Source organism: Podarcis muralis, chromosome 8 (genome assembly GCF_964188315.1).
Source record: "Podarcis muralis chromosome 8, rPodMur119.hap1.1, whole genome shotgun sequence".
Classification (NCBI taxonomy): Eukaryota; Metazoa; Chordata; class Lepidosauria; order Squamata; family Lacertidae; genus Podarcis; species Podarcis muralis.
Window position 1 is genome coordinate 87,719,213 of NC_135662.1, and position 24,576 is coordinate 87,743,788.

Here is a 24,576-nt window from a genome sequence, read left to right on the forward strand (position 1 = left end):
GTCGTCCGTGACTGGACCTAATGGTCAGGGTCCTTTACCTTTTACATTATATTGATACTGTCCTGCATCAACTTCTTGTCTTGCTGTGGAGATGATGGAAGTGTGACTTCCTGTATCTAGCTTTAATTTTGGAATCAGAGCAGTGCCATTAATAGATTAAGTAGTGGCATTACAGGCCCTCTTATATTCCTTCTTGACTTGGAGGAGCTAACGAGGTGAGGACCAGGCTGGATCTGGAAGGTTCTTCTCTGAGGAGCTGCTGTTCTGCATTTCGTCATGTGGAGCAGTGGTTAGCAGTTCTTCACAGAAGGTTCTTGACTGTGGGACTGTGCCTATGTCATTCACCACATGGGACCAAGGTCAGCAGTCCTTGACAATGGAGGATTCTGGAAGTCCTTTTGCTGTGGTGGTCTGTTTTGTCATGGTTGTCAGTGTCATTTTGATTTAAATACACTGTCCACAGTTTTCCTATCAGGACATATTCTCAGGATATTCAGACACCCATCTTTGACACCCAGGCAAATGAGAAGCATGTCTAGAAGGCCGTGGAGGTGTAGCCAGGTTTAGAGCCGCAGGCGGGACGCCACTCGTTAAGCCACACACATCCTAAGCCACTGACAGGAACTATCAAGAGAGACAAAGGGAAATAAAAACGTGGAAGAAATATGAGCTGACTCCTGCTCAAGCTGCACATTACAATCAGTTGTAGGATCCTTCCTCCACCCCATATTATTTATTCACTCGTATTTATTTAATGCATTTATACCTATTTTGCAGGGAATTCTGCCCTTGTGAGGAGGCTCGTAGAAAATGTTTAAAACATAAAAACACATTAGCAGAAAATAAGTAATAAAATACAAGCCCATAATTAAAAGCCATCACCACAGGCCAGTATAATAATATATAATGCAACTCAAAATATGAAAGCTTGAGGCAATTTCTTTTTCATGCACAGAAAATGGATTCAACATGGTCCTGCGCAATGCAGAACAAACTTTACAGTATGTGATGGACGTAAGAAGAAGAAAAGACTTGTGGGACTTGCAGTACAGTGTTGCATCTAGTTGGGCCTTTGTGTTTGTGCTCAATCTTGAGTCAGTTGGTTCTTCCCACTCACAGGACCTGCATTCTGTTCCTCTAATGTGCAGAGCTACTCTGGCAAGTTTTGCTTCTGGTAAAGAGGCAGGCTGGCATTTCACACATCAATTGGTGCCATGGAGAACCTTCTCTGTACAGTTTCAATTTTCCTATCAGCTACATGTCTCCTTTTCTTCTCCTTTCTCCACTTTCATTTCTTTAATTTTTTTTGTTTTCATTTAAAAAAAAGTTTTTATTTCATTTTAATACACCACATACAAAAAGAAAATATAAAGATACAAAAATATCCATCACCTCCTAACAGCTAAGAAAGAAAGAAGAAAATGAAAATAAAAAACAGCAACAACACCAATACATTGAATATTACTCACAATACATTTAACATAAAAATGACTTTTTCCTATAAAAAGCTGACTTCCCATCTACTCCTTACTTCTGTTTCTCATCCATTGTTCACTGCCATATTATAGCATATTTTGGCTTTAATGTTATTTATTCTATCCTAGGTTTTCTATCCTTTTCATTTCTTTAGTCCCCTGTTATCTCCTTTTGCACTTCCTTATGTCAGTCTTTGTGTGTTTATTTTTTCCCTGTCAAATCACATACTGATTGGCAGTGGCCTTTTGTTTTAAGAGCGCCTGAAAACAACCTCAGGGATCAAACAGCCCTTGTGTCCCAGCTGGATCACTGAGACCATCCGCAGGAGCATCGCTGGTGGTTCCCTGAGTTGGCCAGGCTCATTTGACAGCAACAAGAAACCAAGCCTGTGGTGTCATCAGCCCAGGCCTGTGCAATCCTCTGCCAAGAGAGATTCAGCAGGCGCCTTCTGTGCCAACTTTTAAACACCTGCTGGAAACATTTCTACTCTGCCAGGCCTAGACAGGCAATTAAGAGTACATCCTTCCACAATGGTTCATTGATGCCTGTATTTAACTTTTTTAATGGGTTTTAGTGTATGGTTTTATTTTATTGCTGTAAACTGCTTTGATTTTTTAAAAATGATGCAGTGGTATACAATTAAATTAATTAATTAATTAAGGCAGCAAGCTTAATGCACATGCCTGCTGATGTTGCTGTGCTGGGAAGGGTCGCAGTGCCACAGATTGACTCTCTTTGGGGGGGGGGCACACTGTGGGAATGGGCTTTGCTAGCTGCCAGTTCCATGACCCAGCTTGACCCTGGTTCCAGTTTCCACCCTACTGTTCATTCCAGCTGGATACCTTCCCAGCACTGACCCACATGGAAAAGAAAGGAGCTTGTGGAACGGAAGTGCCTGAACTAAAGGAACGAGGGGGCATGTGAGTCAGGATGGTGGAAGGAGCTGGGCCTTTGCACTCAGGCTGAGCCCTAACACTGGATGTTCAGATGCCGCGTGTAGAAGGGAGAGAACTCTGAAGTGACAGGGAAGTGATACTGAGACGGTATCTCAGCTGTGCTAAATGTTGTCATGGCAACCTGTGCCATGGAGGGTGGAGGCTTACATGATAGCAGCTTTTTCAGTACAGAAGCCTTGTCTGGGTTGACACACTGTTCCATTTCTCCACACCAGAACTCAACTTTTTAAAAGTTTGTAGAACAATGGATTACAGTCCATTCTTAGAGCACTCCTTACAATACAGTGGTACCTCCAGTTACGAACTCAACCCGAAACTGCTCATAACATGAGGCGCATTTTGCTAATGGCGCCTCCTGTTGCTGCTGCGCTGCCGGCACGCAACTTCCGTTTGCATTCTGGGGCAAAGGCCACAACCGGGAGCATCTACTTCTGAGTTAGCGGAGCTTGTAACCCCCAGCGTTCGCAAGGGGGACGGTACGTAACACAAGTTTCCACTGTACTGAAGACCGTTTCAGATGTTAAGGTCAGCAGAGGGGGCCTTCTTAGTAGTTCCTATGAAGTTTGGGGTGGCAGCAGCCCAGGAGAGCACATTCTGTGTGGCAGTCCCCAAGTTGTTTTCTCACTTCCACAACTTGGGGGAAGGCGCCCTTAATGTGCAGCTTTTGTAATATGTTGAAGACTACCCTTTTTAGGATAGTTTTGATACCTGAGAGATATATTTTCAGGACCCACCCTATTCCTGTTTCTAATGTTCAATTCTGCTGGTGTAGAGTGGGCACAGAATTTCAACACCTGGAACTGCCTCAATATAGCTGCCCACCTCCTTTGCTGGGCTCCGTTGAAAACAGCTTCTACAGGCAAATTAGGAAGTGACCTTTTCAGACAACAGAATGATTCTTCTTTTCTTATCTCTGCAACTGCAATCTCCTGGGTGATGTGAACACCATTAGGCAGTAAATGCACATGTGTACTCCATCCGTTTCCCTCCCTCCCACCCCCATTGTGTGGCCCCGGGTGCTGGCAACCCAAGCTATGCCACTGCCTGGGACTGCTGGTGAAAGGAAGGTAATACAAACACAAGCCACAGCCATAACCTCCTTCTTCCTCTTCCTCCTCTTATTGAAGATCATGGAACCATGGAATTGTAGAGTTGGAAGGGAGTCATTGAGAGTCATCTAGTCCAACCCCCTGCAGTGCAAGAATCTCAACTAAAGTATCAATGACAGATGGCCATCAAACCACTGCTTAAAAACCAAAGGAGAAGCCCCCACCTTCCAAGGGCAGTGGTGAATTTGAGTACTATAGTGCCCTGTGCAAGCCCAAAATTTGCCGCGCCCCTCCAGCCCTCATGTTGCCTTCTCAAATACAGGTAAGGAGGCATCCAGCTTTGGTAAGGAAGCGTAAGGGCTCTGGCAGGGTCCTAAAGCCCTCCACTTCCTTCCCAAAGCTGGGAAAGTGCTAACTAGGCTTTGGGAAGAATGAAGGAGGACTCTAGGACCCTGCCAGAGCCCTCACACCTTCCTTGCACTTTGCTTACCAGGCCCTCTCAGCACCCAATACATGCACACTGTTCACACAGCCCTAAATCTGTCCCTGCTGAGGGAGACAGTTCCACTGTTGAAAAGCTCTGACTGTCAGGAAATTCTTCCTGATGTTTAGTCAGAACCTCTTTTCTTGTAACATGGACCCACTGGCTCCAGCCCTACCTTCCAGAGCAGGAGAAAACAAGCTTGCGCCATCTTCCATGTGACAGCCCTTAAGGTATTTGTAGATGACTATCATATCTCCTCTTTTCCAGGCTAAACATACCCAACTCCTTCAAGTGCTCCTCATAAGGCTTACTTTCCAGACTCTGGATTATCTTGGTTGCCGTCCTCTGCACACGTTCCAGCTTGTCAACATCCTCTTAAATTGTGGTGCCCAAAACTGGACACAGTATTCCAGGTGTGGTCTGACCAAGGCAGAATAGAGTGGGACTATTACTTAACTTGATCTGGACACTGTAGCCTAGAATAGCATTAGCTCTTTTTTTGTTACAAGTATGGCAGCTTAGCTTCTAATTTCCTTAGAGAACTGATAGTTCAGGCTGAGCTGTCTTATTCAGGAGGAACCCAGAATAAAGGCTTCAGAAACATTCTGAAGTAAATAACTAATACAGAACGCTAAGAGTAACCAGTAGCTACAAACTGAGGGAGGTGAAAAAAATCCCCTGGTTGTTTTCCTGGGGGCCTTGTTCTCCCATTCTCAATTGTCTGCTCCTCCTTTTGCTTCCATGATGTAGCTGACAGAAACCCAAGCAGTCTTGGGTACTGTACTCAATGGAAGGTTGTCTGGGTAACACGGCTCATTCTCCTCCATTCCCCAGAAAAGAAGGAAATATGACTGAATGGTACACACTCTGTCCCTAGAGGAAGTGCAAAGTGTTTTTGTTGCACACTTTCAGATCATACATGTGTGCAAGTGCGTTTCACAGGTAAGGAACGGAGGGGAGGTTAGTTTCCTGCTGATGGAATATTTCAGCTGAAGCTTCTCTTTGGACACCCCAAGGTTATTGGCTTCCCAGTGAATAGGAAAGGCACTCTTCCCACACCAGCACTGTCACACAGCACTGAAGTTTCCCTTATTCAGTTTATGGCTTCTCTTTATCTTTCCTTTGTACACATGTGATGTTATGGTTCCCACATCCTGTGTTTTCTACCCTGAGATTCCTGAACAGGTGGGAATGTGCACAACATGTCCCCCATTTTGTAGACCGAACACATGCCTGCTCTTTGAGGGTTGCTTCTGCAAAGGGAAAATAAATGCAAAATGAAAATAGCCTTCTGGATCAGCTTTATTGTATGACATGCCCAGAGCAAGAACCAAACCAAGGGCTTTCCTCCCTGCAGCCGATTTGCGTTCAGTGACTTCGCTGCATGACAGACATGCCACCTCCTTAGCCCTGGCTTGAGTGCCTTACGTAGGAGAGTTCTTCTAATATGTTCCTTCCTGGCAGATTGTTGGGTCTGATGATTCTGTAGCCGCTCTTTCAGATTTGACCAGTATAAAATAAGCAACGCATAAGCGGCACACAAAACACTACCAAACCATTCTATGTTCTAAATCTTATATTAATAATCCAAAAATTGAGAGAGCTATGTACAAGATCTACTACAGAAGCCACAAACAGAAAACTCATTCAACTTGTGTCCAAAAGGAAGATTCAGTCTTTAAAGTTCCTTTAGCCAGGCTCCTGCAGATATCAACAAAGGTAAGTTTGATCAAACGAAGTGTCGGCGATGTTGCGCTCAAGGGTTAGATATCAACGAGGCTAAGTTTGATCAAACAAAGTGTCGGTGATGTTACGCACAAGAGTTAGACAGGGTGCCGGCGTTTGTCCCCTGTTTCGCCCATGAAGAGTCTCAGGCTTCTTCAGTAAAAACTCTCTCATGGTTTTGATATATTTATAAACATTCAAGTACATATATTACATTTCTTCTTAGATTAAGTTACAAAATTTAGTTTATTTCTTCAGGAAATTCTCCCTCAAGATTTTGGTGTGTTTACGTACATTCAACTTCATATGCTAAGTTCTTTCTTGACTTAAGCATATATTCATTTACTAAGCAAAATTTACTGTGTTTGGATCAGATATCAAATTTACTGTGTTTGGATCAGCTTATGTGCTGCTTATTTTATACTGGTCTACTATGAGAATTGGCAGCACAGGTTCATTTCTTTAGCTCTTTCAGATTTGGCATGTGCTTTCCATCCTGCTCCTAATATGAAGGGATGAAGTGACAGCTCTGAGGCTCACCTGTCAGGGTCTGCAAGGGCCCACCTGGTCCTGCATTTACCCGCAGGGCAAGGAAAAGAGCCTCTGCCCCTCGGCACTGATGTCCAACCTAGGCTGGCAGGCCCCAGCTCTTGCTGCTTCCATTCCTCCCTGCTTTCATAGATCTCTCCTTGTGCTAGGTAAAAAATAAGCCATTGAAGGAACTTGGCATGGGATGGCTGGAGTGGTATTCAGAGGACAAGGAGTTGCTCGGACAAGGTATTAAAAAGCAACACCTGACAATCAAATTGCTTTGCTGTACGGAGCAATCTGCTCAATGTTCTTTTGATTTTTTAGGTAAAGGGGGCAACTGAGCTAGGTCATTCGTGCCCTCTGGCTCAATTCTTGCCTCAGAGCAGGCACGAGTCTTGTTCCATTTTTGCAAGATTTTGCTGGGCTAACCACGGAAAAATGAAGCACACTTTAGAGAACTCTGCTCCGGCAACTTTCAGGTTTGTCTATAGTGATACATCATATTGGGGTGGGGGCATACTCTCCAAGTGTCCTGATTCTCCAGGGACAGTCCTAGAATTACAAAAGCCACCCCAGTTTCTGATTTAATCCCGGAATCTCCTGGTTTTCCCTTTTCCTCCCCTCCTCATCTTGATTAAAAGAGGTGGAGAGATGAGACACTCCAGCTCCTGTCCTTTTTGGAAACAGGAGACTTTGCTGTGTATAGGTGCAAAAACTGAGTCCTGTTTATACAAAAATAAAATACCTGCACCAAATGAAGGAAACGGTGAAACTGCCATACGAAGCCCTTCCTATAATTTTGAAGGAAAATGTAACCAATTCACTTTAAATTCTTCAGCAGCCAGCCATTTTTAAGGAAATGTGTGGAGTGTTTATTTTTTTATTGTAACTGGAGCCTTACACTACAAGCCTTTACCTGTCTACTCAGAAGTAAGTCCCACTGTATTCAATGGAGCTTACTCCCAGGTAACTGGGTAAAGACTGTGCAGCCTTACACTGTAATCCTAAGCATTTTTACGCAGAACTAAGTCCTACTGAGTTCAATAGGATTAACTCTCTGGTATATTCCTGATCATTCATATCGTTATCCCGTCTTTTTCCCTGACAGGGACTCAAGGCAGCTTACAGGTAAAATTTTGTTTCATTCCATCGATCTGTTGATAGTGTTGTACATGATCTCTCCCCTCACACATTTTCCCTTTACAACAACCCTGTGAGGTAGGTTAGGCAGGCAGGTGGTAATTGGATCAAGGTGAGCGATGTATGTGGGTACATGATGTCTATGTGCGTGGCAGATCAAACGCAGGAGAAGCTTCCTGATGGTAGAATAGAATGTCCCTATTTTCATCAGAGAAATGTTGGCAGGTATGGGTTGGGGACAAGGGTGTTTTGCCTTTTCGAAACTGCATTGGTGGTTATGAAATACTCTCCGCAGAAAGCCTTGCCTGGTGCCAAGCTTGATGTAGTTTTGTTGTCATGCCAAAGCCTTTTCATTCTCCCAGGCCTTTTAATTGTGAACTTCAATTTCTCATTATTATGGGATTTTATATCCTGCTCTGCCATCTACTGGTTTAACCTTTTATTGTTGTTGTTTTACATTTTCAACAGTGGTATTATTACATCTTTATCTGCATTGTAAAACTTCCGTAGGAGCTTTTTTTTTAAGGCAGTTTATATAAATATATTTCTAAATAAAATGCTCTGAAGTGGCTTGTCATCATAAAAATAATACTTGAATTATAACACAACAAAATGACTGTTCTGATTACGTATCAGCACTAGGTGGCAGTGTTGCGCTCACCCATTTTGACAAAGCTGGTTATCCTCCAACCAGTGTCCGCAGGGCGAACCCATTGGCTCTCCCATCTGCTCTCTCTGAAATAAATGGGAACAGGTTTGCCACACTGCAGAGTTTCTGTGTCTTCCCCCTCCTTTTTGAAGTGCCCCAGTTCACTTACAACATGAAGATACCATCAGTCAACAGCTATTTTAATTAAACTGTCTTCAGTTGGCTCTTCAGTTAGCCCAGTCCTATAATTAAAGGGAATTTAATAAACACTACAAAGCCTATTTAATTTTTCTGTCTCTGAAACTAAAGATGAACTTTCCCGACCTGCGATGAGCTGAGAAGCTGGCACCCCCCATTCCCACGTCTTGTTGCTTCTGCCGCCCCCCCCCCCCCCCGCCTCATGGAGCTCAGGTGGAAGTAGAGAAGCCTGTTGTTTTCCTCTTGCCCAGGGCTGTGGCTCTGGATGGCAGAAGTCAGGCGCAAGGCAAGGAGGGCGCGCAATGTTTTTCATTGCAGACATCCTCTTTACTCAGTCTGGCCCTGAGGGGTGCTTGCACTGAAACTTTCCCAGATTATCATGCCAGCCCAGATAGCCTCCCTTGTTGTGGCTGGGCTGCTTCTCTAGAAGGAAGGCCACATTTTCCAAGCACTGGATATGCTGAGGGGAGCTGTGACTCTGTTCACAGATAGGGCATCCATTGCTACCTGTAGATCAGGGGTCCCCAAACTAAGGTCCGCGGGCCATATAAGGCCCGAGGGACTCATTTATCCAGCCTGCGGCAACCCCCGCCGCCCACTAACGCTACCCTCTCTTACCGGCACTGCGCTGTGCGGCTGCCCACTTCTGGGTCAGAGGTGCACCAGAAATAGCTTGTGTGCATGCGCAAGTGTTATTTCCGGTGCATATCTGGGTCAGAGGAAGCCCGTGCACATGTGCACAAGCTATTTCTGGTGCTCCTCCGACCCAGAAGTGCGCCGGAAATAGTGTGTGCACACTCATATGGGCACGCCCTCCACCCCGCCCTCCGGCCCACCATACGATTGGTGCTGGAGACACCGGCCTGAGGTGCAGTAAGCTTGCTGACCCCTCCTGTAGATGCTATGCCCTGACATCTTGTCTGCAGAGGGAAGTGGCCAGAGACAGATTTAGGGGCACAGAGTCTTGGGGGTGTTGCCAAGGGTGCAACAAGTATACTTTAGAACAGAGCATGAGAGGAGCAGGGGGCAATGTTGGCGTCGCACAGGGGGCTGCTGAAATCTGAGACCCCAACATCTGTCACTTAAGTGGTTCCTTATTATCATAGAATCATAGAATCATAGAATCATAGAGTTGGAAGAGACCACAAGGGCCATCGAGTCCAACCCCCTGCCAAGCAGGAAACACCATCAGAGCACTCCTGACATATGGTTGTCAAGCCTCTGCTTAAAGACCTCCAAAGAAGGAGACTCCACCACACTCCTTGGCAGCAAATTCCACTGTCAAACAGCTCTTTCTGTCAGGAAGTTCTTCCTAATGTTTAGGTGGAATCTTCTTTCTTGTAGTTTGGATCCATTGCTCCGTGTCCGCTTCTCTGGAGCAGCAGAAAACAGCCTTTCTCCCTCCTCTATGTGACATCCTTTTATATATTTGAACATGGCTATCATATCACCCCTTAACCTCCTCTTCTCCAGGCTAAACATGCCCAGCTCCCTTAGCCGTTCCTCATAAGGCATCGTTTCCAGGCCTTTGACCATTTTGGTTGCCCTCCTCTGGACACGTTCCAGTTTGTCCGTGTCCTTCTTGAACTGTGGTGCCCAAAACTGGACACAGTACTCCAGGTGAGGTCTGACCAGAGCAGAATACAGTGGCACTATTACTTCCCTTGATCTAGATGCTATACTCCTATTGATGCAGCCCAGAATTGCATTGGCTTTTTTAGCTGCCGCGTCACACTGTTGGCTCATGTCAAGTTTGTGGTCAACCAAGACTCCTAGATCCTTTTCACATGTACTGCTCTCAAGCCAGGTGTCGCCCATCTTGTATTTTTGCCTCTCATTTTTTTTGCCCAAGTGCAATACTTTACATTTCTCCCTGTTAAAGTTCATCTTGTTTGTTTTGGCCCAGTTCGCTAATCTGTCAAGGTCGTTTTGAAGTGTGATCCTGTCCTCTGGGGTGTTAGCCACCCCTCCCAGTTTGGTGTCATCTGCAAATTTGATCAGGATGCCCTTGAGTCCATCATCCAAGTCGTTGATAAAGATGTTGAATAAGACCGGGCCCAAGACAGAACCCTGTGGCACCCCACTAGTCACTCTTCTCCAGGATGAAGAGGAACCATTGATGAGCACCCTTTGGGTTCGGTCAGTCAGCCAGTTACAAACCCACTGAGTGGTAGCATAGTCAAGACCGCATTTTACCAGCTTTTTTACAAGAATATCAGCACATATGAGATACAAGAATATTAGCACATATGTAGCTGCTTCTTGCGTCATAACATACATGCAGCCTCAAACCAATCGATCAGTTCAAGTTCTGTGGTTCTATTAAAAATAGACTCCTCAACTTTTTAAAAAAGACCCCTCTGTATCAGCGTGGTATGACTGATTCGGTGATTCTGTGTTAACACTACTAGAAATAAGAGTGCAGGTCTTCATACTATGCAGACATATGAAATCTTGATAGTTTCAAACCATAGTATCTTGAATAATCATTTTCAGGCTGCTTCTGGTCATCCACTCCCCAACTATGTTATTTTGTTTCCTCATTATTGTTCTTTTACACCTGTACCTGAGTTAGAGGAGGGAGGGGGCTGCCCTTTTTTCTTTTATTTTGGGGGCTGCATTGTTGTTCTGTTTGTTTTCTATGTGTTTTTTTCTTGATATTCAGTAGAGATCTCTCTTTAAAAAAAATAGACCCCTGCAATTACTGAAGAACAGTCCCTCGACTGTTTTGAGGTGTTTTGTTTCTTAGCTGAGTCAGTTGGGCTTCTTCTGGAGTCAGAATGTAGGGATGTCACCGATTTGTACCCACACCAAATAAAATTGAGACGAGACATTTGTCATAGTGCAGACTATGGGCTGTATTCAACCAAATAATTGTACAAGTGGAATGACTTCCACTTGTGCAATAGAACTCCCCACTCGCCTTGTCATTCCTACATCTGCTCCTCAGGGTTGGGAGAAAATCCAGAACCAGTTTTGGGTGGAGTGGGGGGGGCAGGCGAAGTCCCATTTCACAAAGCATATCATCCAGCATGCAGAGTTCAGGCGCCCCACCAACTCCTGTACCCGGCCATGTGGTTTTGTGTCTGCCACATCTGCAGTGCAGCTCAGTTCTCTACAGGGAGTCTACAGTATCTTCAAATCCTCAAGAACAGGAGGCTCCCATTTGTTTCCCCCCTCGCCCGAGAAATGCCAAGTTCTTCTGGCAGTTGGCCAGATTCCCTCCTTAGTGTTTGGCATTGCCAGTAGGTCCTGCAAATAATAATTTTTTAAACCCTCAAAGTAGCAGGCTCTGCTGCGTAAGACTGGCTCAGCTCTGTTCTGGAAAAACACGACAGTATGCCTTAAAAAATAATTAGAAATCTGTAATTTATTAATTGACAGATTCATCTGGTGATTAGTCAATTATTATTTTTCTTACCAAAGTTGCTATGTGTGTGTGTCCATATAGCAATATGTATCATGACACTTTATAAAGGAGATATCCAGTCCCCTCAAATACTGAAATGCTTGCTTTTGCATGAATTTCTTCCACTCACTCATTTGGTGTGAACCTGCAAGATTTCTCATTTTCTCAGCCTTCTGATCTTTGGAGAGATTATTGTTTTTTGTTTTTAGTCAGAAACTGGGCACCAGTCCTGTTGGCATTCTGGATAGCAGGCAGCAATAGTGAATGCCAATAGTGTTCTATTTCTTACTCAGTTTATTCATTTTTCATCGATGCACAATGCTTACTTTTAACTTCTGTCTCTACTACCTTTTATGTAAATATAAGATACTTTTATGATTTTGTTTTATTTTAAATGTGGCATCATTTGCTTAAATTGCACATTGACATACACCAAACACAGTTTTGCTATGTTTTTGCACATTGGATGCATCAGATCTCCGAAAACCATCACTAAAATTGTTAAGTAATATATCTTTGTAGACTAAAATTTTATTAACCAATATTTAATCTCCCTACTTCAGACCAGGAATGAGCAACATTTAGATCTTGGCCTGATTCCATTCAGGTGGGGGAGCCCAGAGGACAGAAGTAGGGGGAATTGGGGGAGGAGCCCAAACAGTGATGGAAGAATGTGTGTGAATGTGCAGGATGGGGGGGGGGAAGCCCTCTGGAAATAGACACCCGCCCCTCTCCAGTGGGGGTGGGAGAGAGAGGAGGGGTGTCAGAGAGGGGAAAGGGGGTGACAGGTCCCCACAATTGACTTTGTCTCTGCTCACTGCCAGGATGTGACCCCAACAGAGTATGCTCAAGGGAATGTAGCCCTCAGTGGATTCCACCCCCCACACCAAATTTAGACATTTAACATAAGGTTGCCAGATTTTTTTCAAAGAATCCAGGGACACTTTTTTTTTTGAAAAGAGAAAAAAAGGTTGTTTTTTTTTAAAAAGTTTTTTTAAATAAAAAACTTAAGAAGTAATATCCTTCCTCTGGGCCCCGGCCTGCTCTCTTGGAGCGCTAGCCACCATGGAGTAGGCTTGGGTTGTACCTGGGCTCAGCCACGTGTCCTTGCCCTCTTTTTTCTCCTTCCTCTTTCTCTCTCTTCCTTCTCCTCTCCTCCTTCTCTCTGTGTTGGCTCTGGGGTTTTCCTGGCCCCGGAGCACCACTGGGCAGTCGGCTGGGTGGCCGGTCGCTCTCGCTTCCGGCTCAATTTGGGTTGTGGGGGAGGGGGTCCAGCGGTTCCCCCTCGGCAGTGGCAGTGGCAGTCTCAGCAGCCCAGAACCAGCCTGGTAGTGCAGTTGGCTCTGGCTGGCTTCAGGAGCTGCTCGCTGCCATGGCGCCCGCCATTTTGCCTCACCGGAAGTCCCCACATGTATGATGTGTCTTGTGCCATTGAACCAATCACACAACATTCATTCCCTACTAGTAAATCTACAACACTTAAAATATAAATCCAGGGACATTAAATGAAATCCGGTGAAATTCTGGGGACGGATTTTGTCCGGGGACAGATTTGTAAATCCGGGGACTGTCCCCGAGAAATGGGGACGTCTGGTAACATGCAACTGCTTTGGATATGTGAGGACAAGGAGAGCCAGTAGGCCCTTTGGGCTTGACTTTGATCCAGAAAACAGTTCTGTGTAGGAAAGGTCCTGGAACACAGCATTTTCTGTGGCTGCATGTTAGATCTTCATGGCTCAAGATTTCCAAGAGATCTTCTTCAATTCACAGGGCTTTCTAAATGTGAAGCAATCCTCATAGTAATACATAGCTTTCCTTACTGTCTCACCTATAAGTAACAGTCATCCTAGCCTTGGAATTCAGGAAAGTTTCTCTCAGACATGTGCTGAGATGGCTGGTATCAGACACAGGTTGTAAACTAAATTTGGCAGGGGCCATAAACCTCTTTCTTTTAGGAAGACGAAGAGGCGTCTGGTGTCAGGCTGACACAAACCATTTGACTGGGAACCGATTCCATCCTCCATAGGCAGGTCCTTATAGCTGCATTAAAATACAGAATGGCTGATAACAGGCCCTGTTAATGTTTATTGGCACTTGGTTTTCCTTTGCACCTCTCCTCAGACAGATTTGGGGGTTTCCCCACTGGGTGCCATGAGCCTATCAGCAAGTTCAAGCTTGCATGGAGTGCAAGGTCTTTGCTACCCTTTGGAATGTGAAGCTCTAGTGACACAGCTTTAGCTCTGGCCTCCCTCATTCTGCAGACACTTTAATTTTTTGTTAATCAAGCCCCCTTTTCGGCTGGAGGGAAGTGTTTCAAATGGAAAGGGCCACTGAAAGAATTTTGCATGTCATACTACTGACTTCAGAATTTTCATTTCCCACTATATATGCATGGTTTGTTATTATAGAAATTCCCTCTGGCTCGGTTTGACAAGGAAGCAGGCAAAAAAAAGAAAAAATGGAGGGTAGTTAGAACTGAAATTAAGCCTGTTGACTGAGGGAGGGCAAAGAGCAGGGAAACTGGTTGTGCCATTTGCTAACCAGCCTGGGACTCTTGGTTCAGTTCCATGCTTCATTTTGGATAGCCACTGCCATACCTGGGAAATCACAAACCCTCAGTGCACCTCAATGTGAGGGTTATGGAGACTTTTCTCTTTGGGGTTGTCAAGGCAAAGCAGAAACACCCATAATCTGCTTGAGGCACATAAATTAATTAAATCTAAATTCAGATGACAGAAATGTAGGTATGGTTGGATCATAGCCTAGTGTCTGAAGACCATCTAGTCTAAGCAACAGGAATAAGAAATGGGGCTAAAGGAGCCTTTCAGATTTGGCTTCTAGAACTTCTACATATTGCAATAATGCTTGCATCATTTGCAATAAGGAAACTGCTCTGAAAGCTCTTATGGTGCCTACCAATCAGCATGTTTGATAAATGTGGACTTCTGGTGCTCATTAATGGTTTGGACAAGCAGTCAGCATAGCTCTGGAGGGGTCAGTAGAGTATTCTCCTTTCTGCAATGGACAACATTTCCATAAACCAATGGCAATTTGTTTTTGTCATTTATTAAATTGAATCAAAGTGCTGAAGTTATGCAGACCATAGCAAGTGTTTATATTGGACGGCATTCTGCAGATGCCTGAACCTACGGTTGTCAACTGTACAAGGAATTTTGCTTGAGTAAGAATTAGGATCAGAGCCTTCAAGGTTTTTCATGAACCTCTGACATACCTCTGAACTCTCCTGTTCATTTTTCTCTTCCTTCGCTATAGGCGGGTGTTAGATTGCTCAATAAAGCAAGATGTAACTGCCTTGATGAAAGGAACAGAACTTAGGATTTTAATATTATTCTTCCCTAATCTGTGCACTCAGTAGAAACAAAGCAAACTCAGTTTGGACAAAAATGTGGTGCTAGGTACAATAAGACATGTGCATGCTGATTGTTCTTTAATTTTGATATTCTAAGAAATAATTCTTACATTGATGGGGAGTTTCCACACCAGTATGGTATACTCCTGGTGGCTCTTGCACAGTGATTTCCTTGGGGTAGTTGCAACATGTCTGTAAGAAGCATTTTCTGCCACACATTTGTGGGGGCAGGTGGTCAGGATGGTGAAGGTGGCCTCAGAATTGAATGCGCTGGGTCCCCCTTCACAACCTCCAGCCCCAGCTATAGCTGGGAAGGGACACGTCCTTGTCAGAATTCTTTCCCAGTCATTCCAAAGCTGTTTCTCTTACAGTACTCAGTGAAGTGACTCCCCCTTGAAACATTCCCTCACAGCCTGCCATATTGTTTACTTCAGGCAGCTGCTACTGTCTCATAATGACCTATTTCAGAAGTGAGAGAATAAAACCTTCACGTTAAGAGGCATTGAGAACCTCTGGCTCAGTTAATCTCCCAAGCATGCCAATTAGCTCAGAAAGGGCAGGGGTTAAGCACATGTGTTTACACAGCACCTCCAAGAATTCTGTCCACATAGTCAAGTTGTACAAAGTGAAATGCATTCATGAAAACTTGATAAAAATGATCCAGAGTACCATCCAGAAGCAATTCACCCTGGAGTCCGAGACAGAATGAGCATAAGCAATTGATCTGCGAAATGTCATGCAAACTGCTCATACTGAGTACTGAACTCCTCAGGGGGCAGAATGTAACAAGCCTCCTCACCAGTTGAAGTAATTTGCAGAACAGATGTTGCGCAGAAGCAGCGATGGCAAAAACAGAAAAGGACCAGAGGATGGTCTTGCCACACCAACGCTCCGGCTGCCTTCCTTGCCGCTGCATCACTTTCAGCTCCCCAAAGAACCATGGAACTGACCATGGGCGTGGCCAGGATTTTTTTTTGGGGGGGCAGGCTTTTTGTGGGGGGGGGGGCAGAACCACAGTTTGCTATGTATTTTTATTGATTTTTATTAATTTAAGGGGACAGCTGCCCTTCCCTGCCCGCCCTTGGCTACGCCCATGGAATGGACTGACTGAACTTGAGTATGCAGGAGAGCATTTGGGAGTGATCTTGCCAACCACCCGGGTCATTTCTCTACCCTAGAGTTGGCCAGAGCTTCAGCAGAGCCCCCAGCCCAGGCAATGCGAAGCTTCATCAGTCTCCCAACCGAGTGGAAGTCATTTCATGTATTTGTCCATGAAAGGAACTATTTTAATTATTATCCAAATGGAGTCATTGAGGGGCAGGGAGAGGCAGCAATCCCATAGGATTGTTTCTAGCCTTTCCTGGCTCCCACTCATGGACAGTACTCAGACTCTCACCTTGGTTTTTGCCAAAAGCTTTATTCCAAAAATCACCACACCGCCCGAACATACACCAGGCTGCAGATTGCATAGATCAGGTTCAGATGTACATATAGTGCTCTAAGGTACATGGCTAGGGATGAATGAAGAGCGGCATGGGCAGAGCCATTCGCATGGTGATTGTCCCAAGCAGCAGGTGTTCCTGAGCATAGACTGGGTCTGCTGCTGCCATCACAGTCAACACTGTGATGGAGGAAGAGACAACGTGGCCCACTCATTGCCCGATTTGGTCTCAGGTGCCTCCCCAGGGAGTGCATCGCTGACAGGAGGCTGTGCTCAGGCAGCTCTTCCACCACAGTAGGAGCATTCAGTGGCAATGAGGTGGGAGCCCTCCAGAAAAGCCCACTTGGTCCATCCCCAGGTGAGCATCCAGGTGAGTGCCTTCCAGACCAGCAGGCTCCATGTTCTGGCCCCAATCCTCCCCAGCCTCTAACCAGCCCTGCCAAGAAGTCTTCATGACGCACAAACCTTTTATAAAAGAATGGAAATGGTTTCTTGAGTATTAACAAACAAATTGGAAACAGATAAGAAAATTGGCAGGATTGTTGCAATAACCTGCAGTTTTATAAGAGTATAGTTTTAAAGTAGATGAATGAGTAAGTTAAGTTAATTTGGAATATGCAGAAAATATAAAAAATAAATTTAAGGAACCGCAGAAAGAGGGGGAAGGAAGTTGAGTTTTGAAATGTTAAAATGATTGTAAAATTATTGAAATGTGTATAAACTGATAATAATAAAAAAGAAGTCTCTGTGACAAATGTATTTTCTACTTCAATAGTGATCCTGTTTGAGGTGCCAGGATGAAGGGTAGTATACAAATTTAACGAATAAATTAATTTTAAAATGTTACTGGCAGAAGTGCCTCTCCATTGCACAGGTGGCAAACCACCTGGATAGAAAGCAGCCACTTCTAACTGCATCTTTAACACGTGTAGGAATGTCATGGTAAGAGGCTTTGGGCATCTTCAAGCTTGCTGAAGGTGTCTCACTGCCTGCCTTGAGGAGAAAGCAGGTGCAGACCATGAAATAGTGTTACCGCCAAACGAAGAGGATTACAGAGCACATAATAACCAGGTGACAGGGGAAGGGGGAAATGGTGTGGAGAACCATCTGCAGCAGCTTCCTAATTTCTGTGGTTTTAAGCTTGTTTGATGTCATAATTGTATGCATTGAAACTGTTTAGTTAAGAGTTGTTAACATGTTGCTCTAGTTTTGAGAGTACAGCGGTACCTCTGGTTACAGACGCTTCAGGTTACAGACTCCGCTAACCCAGAAATAGTACCTTGGGTTAAGAACTTTGCTTCAGGATGAGAACAGAAATTGCACAGCAGTGGGATGCCCCATTAGCTAAAGTGGTGCTTCAGGTTAAGAACAGTTCCAGGTTAAGAACGGACCTCCAGAACGAATTAAGTTCTTAACCTGAGGTACCACTGTACTGAAGCCATTCCAGTTTAAAATCCTCATCAAGTAAAACGTTTACTGAAACAATGATTATTGAGCTGGGATAGCTCAGTCATTAGAGCATGTGAGTTAATCTTAGGGTTGTGGGTTCAACCCCACATTGGGCAACGGATTCCTGCTCTGCAGGGGGTTGGACTGGATGGCGCTCTTGGTCCCTCCCAACTCAACAATTCTGTGGTTCTGTGACTTCTCTTTGTGTGAATTCCTGGATTTCTGCTTCTTCTGGAAAACTGGTAGATCAGCCTTCCAACAGAGGGCCATGCTTCCTAAACACTGCACTCATGTGCTCAGAAGGCACCATTCCAGCATGTCAGAACCACCATGGCAAGGGAGTGTATTGGTGTGGAGAGGAAGTTCACCTTTTGGTTAGAGTCCTGCTGAAGAATGAAGCAGTGGGTTGGATAAGAGACAGTGCTCCTCTGCCCATTACCACTGTTTTCAGACACTTAACTCATGTTCTGTGGTGAGAAGAGCATCGCAGAATCTCAATTAAAGCATGCAAAGCATGAGGGTTTTTTTTTAGAGCAATGTACTGATGGAATGACTGAGTGCCACGTAAAAGAAAGCCTCCAAATTTCAAGCTCTTGTGCTGGCCATGGGTCATGGGAGGGAACCCCAGCTGCATGAACCGGAGACCACATGGGCCACAAGGTAGGTTAATTTGTTTTCTTATGGCTAAAGCCAGGAGTTCTTCAAAGTCCACCTCCCACCTCCACACTTAGATACCTTTGAAGATTTAAAAATAACATACAATATCAAGTTCTTACTCAAGATGCTTTTCTGTTCTGTCCACTGGCCAGTGTGAATTATTGCTCGGCTGCTTGACCTGTGCAACACCACCCCACGTTTTTCAGACTTTGCCACCATTCCCAAAGCGAAGTTGCTGGTGAACCTTCAGATGAATGTGGCGGAGCCAGCAAGTGAGGAGGAAGAGGAAGAGGAAGAGGAAGAGGAAGAGGAAGAGGAGGCCAACAATTCCCACCTGAGTGAAAATGATATTCATGTGAATGGAAATGGAGGTTTGTATGTAGCTGCCTTTGGACAGGTAGATGAAGATAATGCCTTTTGTAAAGGGAAGTTCTGTACTGTACACTGGTCCTTCACAAGTACATCATAGTGCAAAGCAACGATATGAAATACAAGCACTATTCAGTAGTAAATATCTTGACATATTTTTAGGTTATCAAGACCATGGGCTACAGAACTGAACGGAGCTGTGCAGACAGAGCCTCTAACAGGCGCACTAGAAGGAGTTCTGGCAACTGCTGTTGTCATGGAGAAAAACATGACTGAAATGTATGTGAGAATCATCAGAGACGCACCATTACACGCTCTGTTGCACCTACAAATTATGCTTATTAACTGATATTTTTCATTGTATTATAGTGATGAAGGTTTTTGATGTCATGGACTCTGCGTAAGGATATCTTGGAGCTGTGCGAAGATCTGAGCATTTTGGAGTCAAGATGGAGTTCAAGAGCAATAGACGGCTGTTGCAATTCTATTTCGTTCCAACTTGCGTACTACACAGTGTCCCGCAGTGCAGTTTTAATGCTGCTGCTTTCTACATCAAAGTGTGACTCTTTGACATCACCTGTTCCACAGGTGTGCCAAATAACAGCAGGTTTTATTTACAAAAATTGTAAGTGCTGTCTTACTGTTAATGTAGCAGTCATTAAAAATAGTCAACATTTGAGGGATTTTTTTATTTGAACCCCACTTTTTGATATGCATTGAACACATTTCTAAAAAACATTGCTGAAATGCTATCTATTGCTGTGGCATAAAATGGATTCCACAATGTTCTCCCTGGCACTAATGTCTAATTGTTTATTAGCACAATTTTAATAGTACAAAGCAAACCCCTCTACATCTCTTAGAGGACACATTGGGAGTCAAAAGTAAAATAAAAAAACAAACCAAAACATTAATCTGTCATCAAAACCCATTAGGAAGTACAGTTGTACCTTGGTTGTCAAACGGAATCTATTCTGGAAGTCGGTTCGACTCCCGGAACCGTTCAAAAACAATCGGAAGCCTCATCAGACATTTGGGTTCCAAAGAACGTTCGCCAACTGGAACACTCACTTCCAGGTTTGCAGCATTTGGGAGTCAAAACGTTTGAGTCACAAGTTTTTCAGGATCCAAGGCACGACTGTATCAAAATTCAAGTCCACAAGGTTCATAGCAGCCAGAAAGTTTTGTATGCTGCTGGTATATGCGTTTGTATTTCATCTTTGCTTACGTAAACAGCATTAATCAGATGTAGGTCATTTGTTAATTTTTCCAGCAAAGCAACTTGCCAAACCGTCTTGTACCAATTAGCTAACATGGCACCATTTAGAGGATTGAGCAATGTTCCGCCATTCAGACTGGAAAACAACAGCAAACAGAAATCCCCTGTTTATTTTTCTTCCCTTTTCTTGATTTTTAATGTAAAATTTTCTGTGCTTAAACAGAAATATTTATTTTAGAAAGGGAAGCTTAACTCCTGGAAGTTAATAATATGTACAAAGTTGATTATGATCAAAGTTTACTTTTTGTTTTCTATGAAACTAGAAACAAAAAATAAAAGAAACATTAGAATTTTCAAAAATAATTTATTATTATTAATATTTTTTTTATTATTGCAAGTTTACACATCGAGTGCAGACCTGAAATTAAAAGGAAACAAGCTCGCTCCCTCCTCCACGTGACGGCCCTTTAGATATTTGAAAATAGCTATCATATCTCCTCTCAGTCTCCTCTCTTCCAGGCTAAACATACCTAACTCCCTCAACCATTCCTCATAAGGCTTAGTTTCCAGACCCTTGATCATCTTGGTTGCCCTCCTCTGCACACATTCCATCTTGTCAACATCCTTAATTTGTGGTGCCCAGAATTGGACACAGTATTCCAAGTGTGGTCTAACCAAGGCAGAATAGAGCGGGACTATTCTGGACACTATACTCCTGTCGATGCAGCCTAGAATAGCATTAGCGATTGTGATTTTTATCTTATGAACTGCCCTGAGACCTCTGGGTATATACAAATGTAAATTTTCATCATCACACTGTTGACTCATGTTAAGCTTGTGGTCTTCTAAGACCACAAGATCCTTTTCACATGTACTACTAAGAAGACCTCATGTCTTCAAGATTATAAACACCATCTCCAACTCCTTGAAAGATTCCATCAACAGTGTCTCCGAAAATTTACTTGGGAAAACAGGCGAACTAATACCAGTATACTGGAAGAAGCAAAGATCACCAGTGTTGAAGCAATGATTCTTCGACATCAACTTTATTGGACTGGTCATGTTGTGTAGATGCCTGATTATCGTCTTCCAAAGCAACTACTCTATTTTGAACTTAAAAATGGAAAGCGTAATGGTCAACATAAGAGGTTTAAAGACTGTCTCAAGGCAAATTTTAAAAAACGTAGTATAAACACAAAAAAATGGGAAACACTGGCCTGCGAGTGCTCCAATTGGAGGACAGCCTTTACCAAAGGTGTCATGGGCTTTGAAGACATTCAAACTCAGGACGCAAGGGAGAAACATGCTAAGAGGAAGGCACGCTTGGCAAATCCACACTGTGATCAACTCCCACCCGGAAACCAATGTCCCCACTGTGGAAGGACGTGTGGATCCAGAATTGGCCTCCACAGTCACTTACGGACTCATTGTTAAAACCGTGTTTATGGAAGACAATCTTACTTGGCTTCAAGTGATCACCAAAGAAGAAGAAGAAGAAGAAGAAGAAGAATGGAAGAAGACACTCAATTTCTACAAATATATATTTATATACCAGTATTTATTGTTTTGGGCTCAGTTATTCATGTTTCTAATTTCTGCCTTGTGATAGGGAAATGCCAGATATGTTTTGAGACCTCAGCTAACTGCAAATTAATAGTGGCCCTGAGATATCAATGAGAGCAGGATGATGAGTTGCCTTCCAGGATACAGCCAACTTGCCCTTCCAGGCTGGTCTCTCACCACTTCCATCTTCAAACACAGTGAAGATCTTACCCACGTGGAACATGCAAGGTCAAATGCTGATAGCTAAGGAACATTGCTGTCTTGATGGACAGTTACCACATTTCTTTCTCATTTGTCTTGATTAATTAACAGCACACAGGAACAAGCAGGCTTCAAAACTTTCTTGTTGTTGGCTGGTCCCAAATTCGTAAATGACACAAAACTTCAGCTTTTATTTATTTAAATTTTTAGAATATACACCATACTTTTCACCACATGTCTCAAAGCAGCTTACAAAAAAGGAAACTTTAGTTTTCCTTGTCCAAAGCAAGGAAAAATGCGTTTTTGGGCAGGGTCAGTATTCCTCCCTCCTGGGTGAAGTCCTATCTGTCATGACTCTAATCCAGCAGCGTTTAGATGCTATTCTCAGCCTGGAATTTTTAAAAGCCTTTAAGTCCAATTCAACAAACTACGAACACTGCAAAGTAGAGAAGTTAGAATTATTTCTACCTTTTTGGATATATTTTTTTAAAGTTTTACGCTGTGGGAGAGTAAAAATGGGCAAACTGTTTTGGGGTACATGCTTGCAGCTGGTAGCTGGACAATTTTCTTCTTCTTATCTGCTGACCGTCACTGTTCTCTCCCACAATGCCCCCAGAATGAGGTTACTTCAAGGCACAGCAACATGGTCCCAAAGGGTTTTGAGGGGGAGATAAATGGTAAATATGCCCCTGAAACTGCTTGAAGACTCTGTCAGTACACCTTTCAACCAATGTCAGCGACTGGGCTCAATAACTGGTTCTGCCCCGACTGGGCTAGGCCACTGGAGCTCATTCAGAGACCTTCCAATCCTGGAAAACAGGTCTCAGTGCACTGGACTCACAACTGTGCATTGTGAGCACCAGACTCAGCAGAGTATAAATAACGCGGAAGCTAGCTGTGAAGCATAACTCCTTTTATTTCTAATTTGTTGTTGTTGTTTAGTCGTTTAGTTGTGTCCGACTCTTCATGACCCCCTGGACCAGAGCACGACAGGCACTTCTGTCTTCCACTGCCTCCCACAGTTTGGTCAAACTCGTGCTGGTAGCTTCGAGAACACTATCCAACCATCTCGTCCTCTGTCATCCCCTTCTCCTTGTGCCCTCCATCTTTCCCAACATCAGGATCTTTTCCAGGGAGTCTTCTCTTCTCATGAGGTGGCTAAAGTCTTGGAGCCTCAGCTTCATGATCTGTCCTTCCAGCGAGCACTCAGGGCTGATTTCCTTAAGAATGGATAGGTTTGATCTTCTTGCAGTCCATGGGACTCTCAAGAGTCTCCTCCAGCACCAGAATTCAAAAGCATCAATTTTTCGGCGATCAGCCTTCTTTATGGTCCAGCTCTCACTTCCATACATCATTACTGGGAAAACCATAGCTTTTACTATATGGACCTTTGTTGGCAAGGTGATGTCTCTACTATTTCTAATAGCTACTACAAACTAAAGAACTACCGGCTTGCATGAGTGTTACATCTCCCACTCAGCCATCTAGTCACTACATAGATAAGACTCTCTCCACACACAGAGTCAGGCAGGCAGTCAGGAGCGGAAGAGTAGAAGAGTAGTTTCTGCCTCCTCCTTTCTCAAAACATCAGATCAGGAGATTCTTGCAATGGGAGGGGATGAAAATATCAACACTCTCCACACCCCATTTGAGGCTTGAGTTCTATATTTAGTGTGGAAAATACCTATTAGATAGTTAATATTTTCACCTCCCAATCACATACTGACTCAATTTCAAAACTGCATCATTTTAGTAAAGACACTGGAAGAGATTCTTGCTACTACAGTACCAAACATTGCTGATACAGCAAAACCTTTGTGGATGCCTGTCAGGGCTGCCTCAGGTCCCAGCTCACAAGAGACCAACGCCAAGTCCAGTTTATATACAAAAATGTTTATTGAAGTTCATTGTACGCTCGGCAGCCGAGGCGCGCAGCCCCACGTCTGTTACGCTTAGACCGCTGAAGTCCCCTCTGAGTCAGTCCCTCCTCTGCACCAGTTTAAGAGGGCTGTGCTGCTCCACCTCTTCCTTTCCTTCCTTTTCCGCAGGGTCTTCCTGCCCCCTGGGGTTTCGCCCCTCCTGGATCCCCCTGACGCGGAATCCCCAGACAGCTCTTCCCCCCTCCTGCGTGCTTTGGGACCTGGCTCCTCCTCCGGGCTCCCTGTGCTTCCGCGCGCCTCCACATTTGAACTTGGCGCGCGTTCGCAACCTCTCACCTTCCTCTTGACAGTTACACTACTCCCTGCACTACTCCCCTCCCTTTCCGGGAGGATGTCTTGCTCCGATCTCCCCTCCCTCTCTGCTTTCGGACCTGCTTCTCCTGTCACTCTGGAATCTCCACCCCCTTCACTGCGCTCTGGCGGAGAAGCCGGTCCCGACTCCCAGCTCCCACTTTGGGTTCCCCCGCTGGTCCCCTGCTCCTGACGAGTCCCCCCTGTGACTCCCCTTGGCCTGACCACAGGCGCCCCCTTCTGGGAATCCTCCGACTCACTTGAAAGACTCATGGAATCCCTCAAGTCATCGTCATCCTCTTCCTCGCTGCCCTGGGATTCTCCCCCCTCGCTCTCTGTCTCCTCCCTCACCTGTGCCTCTGTCCCTGAACCCCTGACAATGCCATTCTCCTTTACATCACATTCTGTAGCAGTGAATGCCACTTTATGGCTACAAAATATGGTGAGGAGGACACCATG

General features: G+C 44.4%; 1 protein-coding gene and 1 long non-coding RNA gene across 4 annotated transcripts in view; both read left to right on the forward strand.

Moving 5' to 3' along the window:
• Positions 1 to 24,576, forward strand: part of NRG2 (neuregulin 2) — a 133,383-nt gene that overhangs the window by 10,906 nt on the left and 97,901 nt on the right. The gene's annotated exons all lie outside the window — the stretch shown is intronic.
• Positions 18,008 to 19,587, forward strand: LOC114601166 (uncharacterized). The gene is made up of 3 exons (XR_013394071.1): positions 18,008 to 18,905; positions 19,066 to 19,182; positions 19,273 to 19,587. It is a non-coding gene; the product is annotated as an uncharacterized LOC114601166 (long non-coding RNA).